Source organism: Papaver somniferum, unplaced genomic scaffold, assembly GCF_003573695.1.
Source record: "Papaver somniferum cultivar HN1 unplaced genomic scaffold, ASM357369v1 unplaced-scaffold_137, whole genome shotgun sequence".
Lineage (NCBI taxonomy): Eukaryota > Viridiplantae > Streptophyta > Magnoliopsida > Ranunculales > Papaveraceae > Papaver > Papaver somniferum.
In genome coordinates this window covers 11,968,228-11,981,380 of record NW_020622934.1, presented here as the reverse complement: position 1 = coordinate 11,981,380, position 13,153 = coordinate 11,968,228, and the positions used below count along the sequence as shown (strand labels likewise).

Below are 13,153 nucleotides of genomic sequence, written 5' to 3'. Positions count from 1 at the left end.
GACAGAGATGCTATGATCTAATCTGGGGAGTGAAAGTATATAAAAAGAAGACTTTTCATCTCATATATCTTTTTTCTCTACTTTTGTTCTATGGTTTAGATATGGAAACTTTTCTCTTTATTCTTGTTATGAACTCCATGAACATGAGCTAGAATTTTATTATTGGTTAAAGTTATAGTCGGATTTTGCAAGCATGTTTTTTGATATGATGAATTACTTTTCTCTCCATAATATCGTTTGATTTCTTCTGCGTATAATAATTGCATGATTGATGTATTGCAATATGATTGAATGTTTGTTTAGTTGAGTCTAGAATTGATTGAACTCACGTCCATTTCTATAGCTAATTCAGGGTTCATCAACAAGCGATAACCTTGAATATGAGTAGCATGATATGATTACGGTTTGTAGTGATACACTCTTGTAATCATATGTAGAAATTGACCTTTGTCCGAATTGTCATACGGAATGTATGAAAATTGCATTGATTAGCCTATTTCTTAAACTTAATGCTCCTAGGAATTGAACTTTATTAGCGCAAGACGTTAGGTTATTCTTTAGGTAGAATTCACAGTCGCAGCTCTAATGTGTTTGTTGATGAATTTAGGAAATTGACGGAGTATTCTTGCAATAAGGTATTTTAGGGCTTTTGATGACAGCGAGATTAAATACGAATCTATCTTACAAAAACAAATGTTTTTTCCCAAATCCAATGGTTCCGAATGCATGTTTTAAGGAAATCGACGACCCCTATCATTCGATTCCCGAATCGGCAAGTACTCCTTTCCCGTAATCCCTCTTCCTTCTCTTCAGTTACGGAACTATTATCATTGAATTGAATCCTCCTTTCATTTTATCCGTCTTCCGTTACAGAAATAAATACAAAAACGCATAGAACAAAAAGTCTTAGCCGTTTCAAATTCTTTGCAATCAACGAGGTTTAAGTTTCTTTGCAATCAACGAGGTTACATGGAATGAGATTTTATTTGAGTCTCATAAACTCACGCTTAAGACGTTTCTTCTACATAAGCTCATAATCTCACAACTCATAAACCCACACGCATCTAGAAATCTGCCGAACAGGTATGGCTCATTTGGGTTTTTATTCATCTTTTATTATTGTTATCATTTCTCTCCCAATACTTGGTTTTTATTTTTCCTTAGATTTCTGATTCACATTTGTTTTCTTCAATAGCTATTGATTCTGTAATGGCATTATCAAGTGGAAAGTTTAGGCTCAAATTGATTGGCTCGATGTTTCAATTTTGTGTTTATGTTATGAATTTTAAAATGTGAAGACATTGTTGAAAGTTTAAAATTAGATTTGGAGAAGATTGTAGAGAAATTGAAATTGATCGATTGGTATTCGAAAAAATCTTGGATAATACAATATTTGAAAGTGAAAGGGATCGCCTGATTTTGTTGTTTATTGCAGGTGCGGATTTCTCTGCCCATACATGTTTTTTGCTTGAGTTATGTTATGTCTTCCCGTACATGTTATTTCCTCTTAAAGGTGTTTGCTGAGTTACAGATAGATACAAGCTTAGTGTCAATGGTGAGTAACCCTTTTTGGATTTCGTGTTTTTGGTTTACGTTTTCTGGCATAAGCTCTCTAAGCAAGGAAATGGTGTTTCTCGGCAAAACATAAATAAATGGTATGGTACTAAGTATTTTTAATTGTTCTTCCCAACAGATTATATCTTGATATCCATTTCTCGGATTCATTATAAGATTGACTTTCCCAGATTATACCTTAACTTTCTGTATCTTGAAAGTAGGAAAATTTGAGTGCTTTACACTTTTGAATGAAGCAATGGGAATCACATAGAAAAAATCTGGGGTTATGTTTCAATCGGCCTATGTGAATTCCATCAGCTTCATTCAAACTTGAGATCAGCAGATATAGATGATGAATTGCATCAGAAAACTATCTTCACCAACATCCACTGTGTTGTATGTATATGAAGAAGCATTGTCATTCACATTGACACTACTTTACTCGAAGAGTAAGAGAGTCGCATTCTTAATTTTGCTGCTTCTCTTTTTTCTTTGTTTCGGGTGATTAATATACTGATAATGGATGTTTTCATAACTTTGTAGATGGAACATTACGAGGATTAAGGAAGTGAAGACAATTATGAGTGGGGATAGTGTTGAAAAGGATGGTAATTTTCTTTTTGTCGCAAAACCAGTTTTGTTCTTTCTTGCTTGCTTTTTTGTCTTAGTCACAATATGTTATGGTTTTTCTATTTTTGTGTTAGGAAACCTGAATTTTATTATATTAGGAGTCAGCTTATGAAATTACTCAATTAGTAATCATAATCATGCAGAATAGATAACCTCGAAATATTATCAAGATGTACCACTGCAAGGAGAATCAAGTTGTGGAAAAAATTCCTAGCTAGGATAACAACTTGATAGGGGCTAATAACGACAAGAAAATATGTGGGTGCTATCTGAGATTAGGTTTCGTATGTCCATTTGTTTTGATTTCTACAAATTAGTTTCTTATGTCTATTTGATTTGATTGCTACAAAAAGTTTTCTGTGTATATGGGTTTTTTTTTTTTTTTTTTTTTTAGAATTGGTGGATAGTTCATGTTAAATGTCTCCTTTTAATTCATGTTGCCTGTTTATTGCGTTTTTTCTCTCAAACTCACAGAAAGAATATTGAGCCTTAATAATTCTCAGAAAGATTCTTTTAGGGGTTCAGGATGTAAAAAGAGAGATGGCAAAAGATCAAATTCAGTATGGAAAAACATGGAAATCACTTCCCATAAACTCATCACTGGATATTTCTTCATAACAACCTGTATATCATAATTAAAGATTCTTTTTTGGGTTTTGCTGTTTTCATCTGTCTCTAAGGGAGGCTGAGATGGAATGTGCAAGGAAATTGTACACAGAAGTCAAACATCTCCGATATGATGAGGTTTAGTTATGTAATTCTCCACATACTGTTGTCGTCATAGTTCCAGTTGTTGGCATGTTAACTTCTTTAATTATGAACAAAGAAATTTAGTGCATCGTTGAGAGTCTGGAAACAACCATCGTCTTAACTTATGAGTTATCAATTGTCTTTCTACTTGAATTTTAAAAAGGGTGTTCTATAAGTCTAAGCCATGTCTTAATGGAGACGCAGACGCTCAGATTTTTGGAACAAAAAATATCAAGAAGTTTTTCTCTATTCAGCTCCATCACTTTCATTTTCGTATGTTGGTCTACCACATCTGCACATCCCACCCAAACCCTCACCATGCAATGAATTCATTTTTTAGATGTATGGAATTGAGCATTGCTCTTTGGGGTTCTTCTGCAAATTATGTCAGCAATGATCTAATTAGTGGGGACTCCAACCCAGCACCGGTAGTGATTGCCATTTGCTTCACTTCTATGAAGAATTAAGGTAACCGTCCCTCTTTTTTAAATTATGGTTAGAGATTTCGTCGTATGATTGTCTATATAAACCATACTGAATAACCAATATAATTTACGTGCAAGCATGTGTGGCCTCTTAATAGAACAAGTACAATTCCATGTAGGATTACAAAATATAAAAGGTAGTGTCTAGCGAGTTTGATTTCAATATTAACCAATTTATTCTTGGCATCTCTCAACATGGATCTCTAATTATTTCCCGTCCATATCTATGAACTAACTTGCTGATGGATTAGACGCACTTTGATGACAACGCTGACGCTTTGCTGGTAAGTAGGAGATGGGAAAGAATCAGGATTGTTTCATTAGCATATTTTATGTTTGGGGTCATCTTTGGGGTCATCTTCCTTCGTTGTAACATTAGCATATTTTATGTTTAAAAAGGGATATGTATTCACTAGCTCCCTTGCTAATAGGGCTTACTTCTTTTGCTTGAAACAAAGTTTAACTTACCCTTTTTATCCTGTTAATTTTAGGTATTTCTGGGGTTCGCAGGTGGGAAAGAATCAGGCAACAAAGATTGAGATGCCACAAGCGATGTATAAATGTGTTGATTTTTTGTCGCCTCATATCAAAAATATATCCAGGTATAGAAGGCCATATTCCTACGGCAAAATATATGACGCATCGAACTATTCTTTCACTGATGAATGAGGACGTCTCTGCAATAAATGAAGTCATTCTACAAATGTATCAGGGATCATATCACTCTTAACATGGCAGCGGGTAAGGTGGCGGAGGATTTGGATAAAAGGTCTACCAGAAATATGGGATGCCCATTGGAAAGTTTCAATGCAATGAATCCACCGGGGTTGCCGCCATTTAACTTGGAAGTAATGGTGGGATCTCTGCTAATGATGCCACATAATATTGTCTCGACTGATGGACTGTGCAACGGAACCAGATTGAGTGTGGGAGGACATGTAATTGAAGCAACAATCTTGACCGGAGACAAGCGAGGACAGTTGGTTTTTAGCCCACAAATATCACTAACGCCTTGACCGTCGGATCCCAATGTGAAAAATTTTAAGAGACGATTTCCTATACAACTCATATAGGCAATGTCAATAAACAAGTCCCAAGGCCAACCGCTGAAATACGTTGGAATCCATTTGAGGATTCCGATTTTCAGTCATGGGCAACTATGTGTGGCACTCTTCGAGATGCACAACAACAAGAATAAAAGGCTATTAACTTAAAAGAGCGGAGAAGTCAACAAAACGTATATTGAAGTGTATATTGAAGTGTATTCAGAAGTACTTTTTGGTTATCTACATAAACGTTGTCAATAGTAGATGTCTACCGCCGTCTATGCCCGTCTTTGTTCAAAACCATTGGTAGCTTAGGTACTTTTACAATCGCATTTTGTAGTCATGGATTCATTATTAGTGAGGTTGATACTTGTTCGGGGAAAATCCAAGTGCCAGATTGTATGATTTTATTCGATTTTTAGGCATGTTACTACATGTCACCATAATTGTAAAATAATGCAACTCTCATTTTTTAATGCAAACCCCGGACGGTATGACACGGGTCATCACCTAGTTCTATTCATACATTCAAATACTTGTTTACAACTGAAGATGAAATCTTTACCCAATATTTCACATCCTTCATTTGCGTGTTTATTTTTATTTATTTGCTTTTATTTTAGTTTAATTTATAAAAATCAGAAAATCCCCCTTGTTACTTATAAGAAACCATAACATATTGACAACCCAAGACCTCTATGTGGGAATGATCCTTTCTTGCCCTTGCTATATTATATATTTTGAGTAGTGAGAAAGTAATTTATTTTTGACGCATACGACAGCGATCACCTGTCGACTATTGTAGTACATATCAACTAACTTGTGATGTTTTGTAGGTTGCATTGGTACCGATGACGGATCATCCTCAAGCTCACAGTGTTAGGGGTCTTGATACTTCCGCACATTATGCTAATGATTTGGAATGAAAGGAAAAAGACGACGCGGTCAAGTGGGTTATTGAGAAAGCAAAGAGAAGATGTGCGTTCTGGTGAAAAACACCCAACAAAAAGATACGCGGTTTGAAATGGTATGCGAGTGTAGTGGGTCGCCGAATGCAAGTCACAAGAGAAAGGGATATGTGTATGATAAGAAGACGACTAGGGTGTACAAGACGAAGTCAAAGAAGTGTGGATGCACATTCAAGATTATTTTTTGGAGGAACAAAGACACCGATAACATGTGGAGAATGAATAGAGTTGATGTTGGTTGGCATAACCATAAAGATCCGGAAATTTTTGTTGGGCACTCCCAAGTTGCCAAGTTGAAACCGCACGAGTTCGAACAAGTAAGAAAAAGTTGGGGAATTAAACCAAGCAAGCTCCTTAGTAAGTTCAAGAGGGATGACAAGAATAACCTTTCTTCATTGACTACAATTTATGCGGCCAAAGCAACTATCGAGAGAATTGAATGGGATGGAAGAAAGGTAATGGAAGAATCACAATGGTTGGCACACAAATACAACTACACGGTGAGACACCATGAGTCATCGGAGGTGAAGGTGGATCGTATTTTTCTTGCGCATCCCGATATGATTCAATCAGCCAGGTGCTTTTACCAAGTGTTGTTCATGGATTGTACTTATAAGACGAATAGGTACAACATGGATTTGAACATTGTAGGACAAACCTCAGATAAGCAATCGTTCACGGTGGCATGGTGTTTTATGGATCGTGAGAAGGATGATAGCTATATTTGGGCATTGGAAACTTTGAAGCTTCTCTACCACGAAGACAAGACTTCTGCGGTTGTAGTGACCGACAATGAGCAAGCAATAATGAACGCCGTGAGGATAGTTTTTCCCAAGGCACAAAATTTGCTTTGCACGTGGCACATACAATGCAATCTTAGAAAGAATTGTAGGAGTCATATCCAAAAGCCAAAGGAAAAGAAAGGTAGTAAACGTGAAAAAGAGGAAGATGAACGTCTTAGCAAACTAACTAAAGAGGAAAGGGAGGAGGAGAAAAAGAAAGAAGATGAAGAATGGAAAGAATGTGAGATCAAATTTGGGTTATTCATGAAAGCGTGGGATAAGTTGGTTTGGTCGATGAGTGTGGCAAGATATGAGATAAACTTGAAAGAGTTCGAGGATGATTGGGGCACTAATTACCCCAAAGTAGTGGAATATTGCAAGAGACAATGCTTGACGCCACACAACGAGAGGTTTGTGTATGCTTTTACTTACGACTATAAACATTTCAAACTTGAGTCCACAAGTATGGTAGAGCAAGCTCATGGGAGAATAAAATGTCTACTTTTCACGAGTCAAAATAGGATTGTGACGGTGCAACATGCTATCCATGAGTATACTAATAATGATATCAACAAGATAAGAAAGCAATTCTAAGAAAGTAGGTACTGGAAGTTGAAGGAGTTTAAGGAGGATGATTGGTTGCTTTTTGGAATACATTACAACATATTCATTGGGAAATACGTTTTATGATGAAACATCTCAAGTTGTATCAAAAGTATGACGATCCGAGCACTCCTTGTAAGTGTAGGATAATGAAGGCTATCGGACTTCCATGTCGTCATATGCTTGGTAGGTATAAATATTGATCCTTATTGGAAGAAACTATATTTTATCCCGGCTCCAAGAGAAGATCCCGATGAAGAGTTTGGCGACATGGAACTTGGAAGAATAATCCTTGACAGGTACCCCACATTGAATAGGTTGGACAAACAAACTATGAAGCACAAGTTGATGCCGATTGTTTGCCCTTTTATAGAAGAACTTCAAGAACCGGGGAAACAAGATCCGACGGGTAGACACATACCACAAAGACAATGGCGGAAGAAATGGAACAAATTAAAGAGTATTTAGGTACAAAATGCGATTCATCCAGACATGATTATACCGAGGCGCAATACAAAGAGGAGTCGGTTAAAAAGAAAAGAGGTCGTCCGAGGAAAGAAACAATTACACCAACGGATGTCAAACTTGAATCCAAATTGCACTCCACCTCTTGAGAGACAAGAAAGTGTGGAATTTGTAGGAAATAAAAGGGGTCGGCCAAGGAAGGATACAACTACACCAACGGTTTCAAACTTGAAGCCAAATAGCACTCCACCTCTCGAGAGTCAAGCAAGTGAAGGAGATGTTGTGAAGAAAAGAGGTCGTCCGAGGAAGGTAGTAAAACGAGTATTGGAAGAGTATCGCGTACAACTCCTTCAAATTATTCGAGAGTTCATTATTGGTACCGACGACGTCCCAAAAGATGGAAATTGTGGGTTTCACGTTGCCTCACAACAATTGGGATACCTAAGTGAAGCGGTTGAGGAGAACCTCACCCAATGTCAATACATAAGAAAGAATATGGTTACCCGACTAGAAAAAGATAAGGAATTTTATATCTCAATGATTCTAGAAGGTTCGATGGAGTACAAAGAAGCGACTTTTAAAGAATTGCTTACTAGTGTTAAAGGCCCGGAGGGAAATGCACCGATCAAATGGGAGCATTGGATGAGAATGACGGAGTATGGCCATCTATTGGCGGATACGTGGTCATGCGTTGTACATTTTTTTAGTGACGGATGTTGTGTAGCATTTGCACCGAAACATGCGGTTTGTGTGGAGCAGCTCAAGTATAGAAGAATTCTTATGGCTTTGGTGGATAAAAATCATTTTATTTGTCTACAACTCAACAATGAATGTCCATTGCCTCCTCTTTGTAGGTTTAGTTTTTGGGAAAAGTTCATAAACAACAAGAGCAAGGAATGGGTGAAACTTTATGAGGACAACATGCACATTTGGAATGCTTTAGATGAGTCTGAGGAATGTCCCATAGATTTGACTAAAGGAGGTTCAATAGATTTGAATGAACTCCCACCAATAGATTTGAGTGATGAGTGACTGTGATTAGTAAATAAGGAATCTTTTTGTAATCGCATTCGTGTTTTGTGTAATGTACTTTGGAGTACTACAAATGAATGAAATGGATGTGGTTTTTTTTGGTGTTTACTCATATAGTCGGCATTGTATTTATCACAAGACCCTCCCAACCATATCAGGGTCGGTAGGTTATAAATTTTTCAGATTGTCGACTGCATATGCATGACAGCACAAGAAAAAAGGCCTAGGACAATCGGCAGGTTTTTTATCCACCTACACTGCCGACTTGCAGGTAGTCGGTAAAGTTGAAGAAGAAAACCTTTCCAACTACAAGGGACAAAAATGCTATTGTTACTGGATGTTCTTCACACTATAGTCGGTAGGGTTGTGGTCCACCTACAGTGCCGACTAATCGGTATTCGGCAGGGTTTATGAGGACAACCTTGTCGACCAAAAGGGAAAAAAAGATATTGTTCCTGGATGTTCTTCACATTATAGTCGGAAATGTATTATATAAATACACTTCCGACTATACGTCTGTCGGCAAGCTGGATAATCTGTTAATTTCCGACTATTCAGCCGTTGGCACGCTTTGAATTTTGTATAATTCCGACTAGATTCGAATTAAATAACTTATAGTAATATGGATCAACCTTGACGACTATGAAGAAATCTTTATTTTTTATAAACTAAAACATGTCTAATGTAACATTCTTAGTACATGGAGATGCACTCAACACTTAATTAGAGCATACAAACCTTAAAAACTTAACCTTAACACATTTGGGATATAAATAGTATATTTTTCCAGTACACAATTTTTTAGGAGAGGTAATTAGCTTCATCTTACCGTCGCAACATGTGCATGGTAGAAGGTTGATTTTAGCAACTTCATCTTTATACAGAGTTAGGCATTCATTTATCCAATACAAAAACCCACAGCAGGTGCATTTTGAAGCATACGGCTGATATGCATCTCCTATTGCAGCTTTCATGAGAAATAAGAACCCCTTACAACCATCAATAGTACATTTTCTTCCTTCAAAGGGACAATCATTTGCAAAATGACCACTTAGTGTACAATGACTATAAATATTTGGTTGTGTTGCACTTGAAACTTCCATTCTTTATGCAAGGTTGAAGATGAAGTTGAAAGTGCTTTTCTAATAACAACACACTTAATGTCTTGATTTTGAAAATTCTAGTCGTTGAGCATTCAATGGGTTGTACTTTGTACCTAAAAGTAATATTTTTATACTACTAATATTACATGTTATAGTAAGTCGGCAAGGTAGAGCATTTCAAACCATGTCGACTACCTATTCCTGACAGCATTGTGGCAGAAAGCCTGGGATGGTCGGCAAGGTGGAGCATTCAAACCATGTCAACTTACATATGATTTCTTCACTTATTCAGAAGTAATTCGCGAGATCGTGCACCCTTCATTTACCTAGTTTAGTTCTAAAGAAAAAAGAAAGTGCAGCTGGTTAGATCCAGCCTATTTTTGAAATAAACAACCCGCACACACTCCCTTTCCAAAAAAGATCAATACACCAAGTACTACACTTAGATTTATTGGATTTGTTGCTAAAATATCGGTATTAAACCCGAAACTCCCGGCGGATGGCCAGTGACCCAAAGAAACGAAAGAATCGGTTACATTTTTCATATGATCTCCTCTTATAGATAGACTAACAAAATCAAACAGAGTTTGTATCAATTCGTCCCTTTTTTATAGAAAAAAGAATAAGTTTCTAAAGCAAGTGAAACTGAAACTCTAATTAACATAAGTTTAAGAGTTACTAACAAGTCTAAAACCACAATCCAAGAGTTAAAAACATAATAGTAGAAACATAATAACACAAACATATCAAACAAGTTTCATGGATCCTTCTCATTGTTGTTATCTTCCTCCACATCATCAGCTTTTTCACCATCACTAGCTTTTTCACCATCACTAGCTTTATCACCAGCATCAACTTTTGCTTTCCCCTTTATTGGACCTATGTATTCACCAGCCTCATTGTAGTAGGGGTTCACTCCAGAAAAGTCATATGCCTTGAAAAAAGTTCTTGGATCAAACTCTTCTTCTTCTTCCCCTGATGACGTGCTTTCAACATAGTTGAGAGGATTGCTAGGACTTTTCAAACACCTTAGAAATTCTTCAGGATCTTCCTTACCCATCAGAAGTAACTTTCTTACAGGGCAGTTCTCTTCAGTTTCATCAGCAGGATTTTCTAAAGTAGTATGAAGCTTGTCAATCCATTCTATTAGCTCTGCTGCATTCTTAGGACAAGGGATATCTTCTATGTTTTCCTCTGGGAACCTAAACAATACACCAATAAAAGGTATGCAAATTTTACACATTGAAACATGGTCCTAGTCACCCAGTAGGCACGGTCGATAATCTAAATATTGCCGACTAATAATTAGTCGGCACGGTTATATTCATCTACAGCACCGACTAAACACATCTGTTAGGGTGGTATTCAAGAAAGATGCCGACTATTAACTCAGGAAAATCAAGTTTCTGTGACATAAAGTCGTGACGGTACAAGTCTAAGAAGATGCCAACTAGAGAAAAGTCGGCAGGGTTGATTATTGATTACCATGTCGACCTTGGTTAATGTTTCAAGTCGTCATGGCATTTATGAAAAGCCGGTATGATATTCATGTTACAAAAGTGCCGACTACCACTTACATCCTAAGGCCGACATCCTATTTTTCCAAAAACCATGCCGACTAAAGACACTGAAAATCATCATTTTCGATTTCCAATCTAATATCACAATCAAAACACACAAAACAATAATGGGTTTGAGTTTAGACATCACTTACAGTCTTCTTTTCGTCGGTGGAGGGTTCTTTTCAATATTCTGCAGGGATTGGATTTCGGGTTTACTGATTTCACTAGTTCCAACTTTTCTCTTACCTTTTGTCTCTGATTTGGATCTTTTGATATGTCTTGTTGAATCTGTATTGCTACTTGATCGTTTGGAATCAACCATTTTTCAGGAAAATCAAATTGGAGGATTTGCAGAGAATTTTTTTTTTTTGAGTTTGATGGAAGATGTAGGTGAAGATGAAGAAGGGGAGAAGATTAATAGTTTTTTAGGTTTTTAATTTTAGGGTTATCTGATTAAGTAATAGTGTTAATTACTTCAAGGGTATTAAAGTAAACTCATCCACATTTGGCCTCCCCTTAGTAAGGGCACTAGGTCCATTTAAATCTGGGTATACCCCAATTTGGCCAGGATATGAAACATAAATTAATAATTCATTATATATATTCAATACATTAATGATAAATGAAGATTTTCTAAAAAAGGATTCAACTATCTTCTGTTTTTTGTTAAAGTCAATATCACATTAAATTTCATCTCAAATTTTGCTTATCATCGCAAGAATTTATGGTGTTGTTTTTTCATAGCTCAGTGAGAAATTATTTAATCTGATTGCCGCTCTAACAGCTTCGTTCCCTGAACTTTCATCACCTTCTTTCTCATCTTTATCAGTTCCCATAACGCTCTCAATTATTTCTTCATCGGTTAAAAAATTGCGTAATTTTGTTTTCTTCCAGATATTCAGGACATCTTAATTAACATTCATTAAATTAAGATGACCCAACTATTCAATCAAATTTTGCTGGTCTTGAGTGATTTCACTGTCTAACTGTTCATCCAAATTGTCTAAACTTGTGTTACATGTTGACCGAAGTTTACAATGATGAAAAGTGGAGATTGAAGAGTGCTTTGAAGAATTTAATATTTTACAGTATTTAGAAAATAATTTATCTCATAATAAATTTATCTATAAGTTAATAAGATATTAGTTAATATATTAGGGTGTTGGTGCACAGATTGTTGCCCGACTCCCACCCATTCATGTATTAATAATACTCTTTATTTTTCAATAAAAGCCTTGAGTGGCCTCTTTTATATATAAATTGTTAATTATATGGTGGTCCCAACAGTATTAATTTATAGAGCTTCTACTGTAATACTCTTTCTTTTTTACGAAAATCCATAATTAATCATAGGAACGTTACATAGTTTATGGGATAATACAGGAAAAGATATCAACAAGGTTACAGTCTAACCTCGATAAACGAATGTTCGCTAAACGAAGAATAATCTCGCTAAATGAATAGTTTTCTTTGGTCTCTATTTGGACAAAGGAGCTAAATGAATAACTTTGCTAAATGCATTAATGGTATGAATCCTTAAACATCCTATGAAAATATAAATGAATAATCACTAAATTTCATACAAGAAAATATATGTTAATAAACCAAAATACTTTATCCAACCAACAATGTTTGCATAAAAAGTCATTTCTTTTCAAAATATGCACCTAAATCGAAATGAGTATCGTCCTTTGTAATGCATGGACAACTTCTAGAATATTTTGTCCTTGTTGTAGCAAGTCGTTTTTTACAGTGATTACTGCTCGAAACGCCCTTTTGACACATTTTGTATAACGATACTATCATCTGGTTAAGGATGATTCTCACAATTTATTACTAACTCGATAATTTCCTTGTCTGTAAGCGATTCCATAAGTGTTATTCTCGTTACGATAGCTTAAAAGATGTTCGACATCCATCACATTGTCTATAGCATAAGTCAAAAATGGTGACAGTTAATTCTTAAGTATCTTCTTCTAATTGGCTTATTTTTTGTTCAGAAACATCAAAATTTTATATGTATTACACTAATGACACTCTCTAAATAAAAAAATATTCATTTACGGATAAATAAATATATTATTCATTTGTCGATAAATAAATAACCTCGCTGAAATTTAAAAAAAAAATCGGACCCAAGGGTTTTCATTCATCGATGTTAGACTGTACA

At 35.9% G+C, this 13,153-nt stretch overlaps 1 long non-coding RNA gene across 9 annotated transcripts; it reads left to right on the top strand.

The window, feature by feature from the left end:
* Positions 1-777: 777 nt before the first annotated feature.
* On the top strand, positions 778-4,747 carry LOC113334985. Of its 9 annotated transcripts, XR_003353084.1 has the most exons (5): positions 778-1,083; positions 1,436-2,006; positions 2,101-3,405; positions 3,674-3,706; positions 3,914-4,747. It is a non-coding gene; the product is annotated as an uncharacterized LOC113334985 (long non-coding RNA). The 9 variants fall into 9 exon arrangements; XR_003353086.1 differs by lacking the exon at positions 3,674-3,706 and having other exon boundaries at positions 3,933-4,747; XR_003353083.1 differs by having other exon boundaries at positions 3,674-4,747.
* The last annotated feature ends 8,406 nt before the right edge of the window (positions 4,748-13,153 follow it).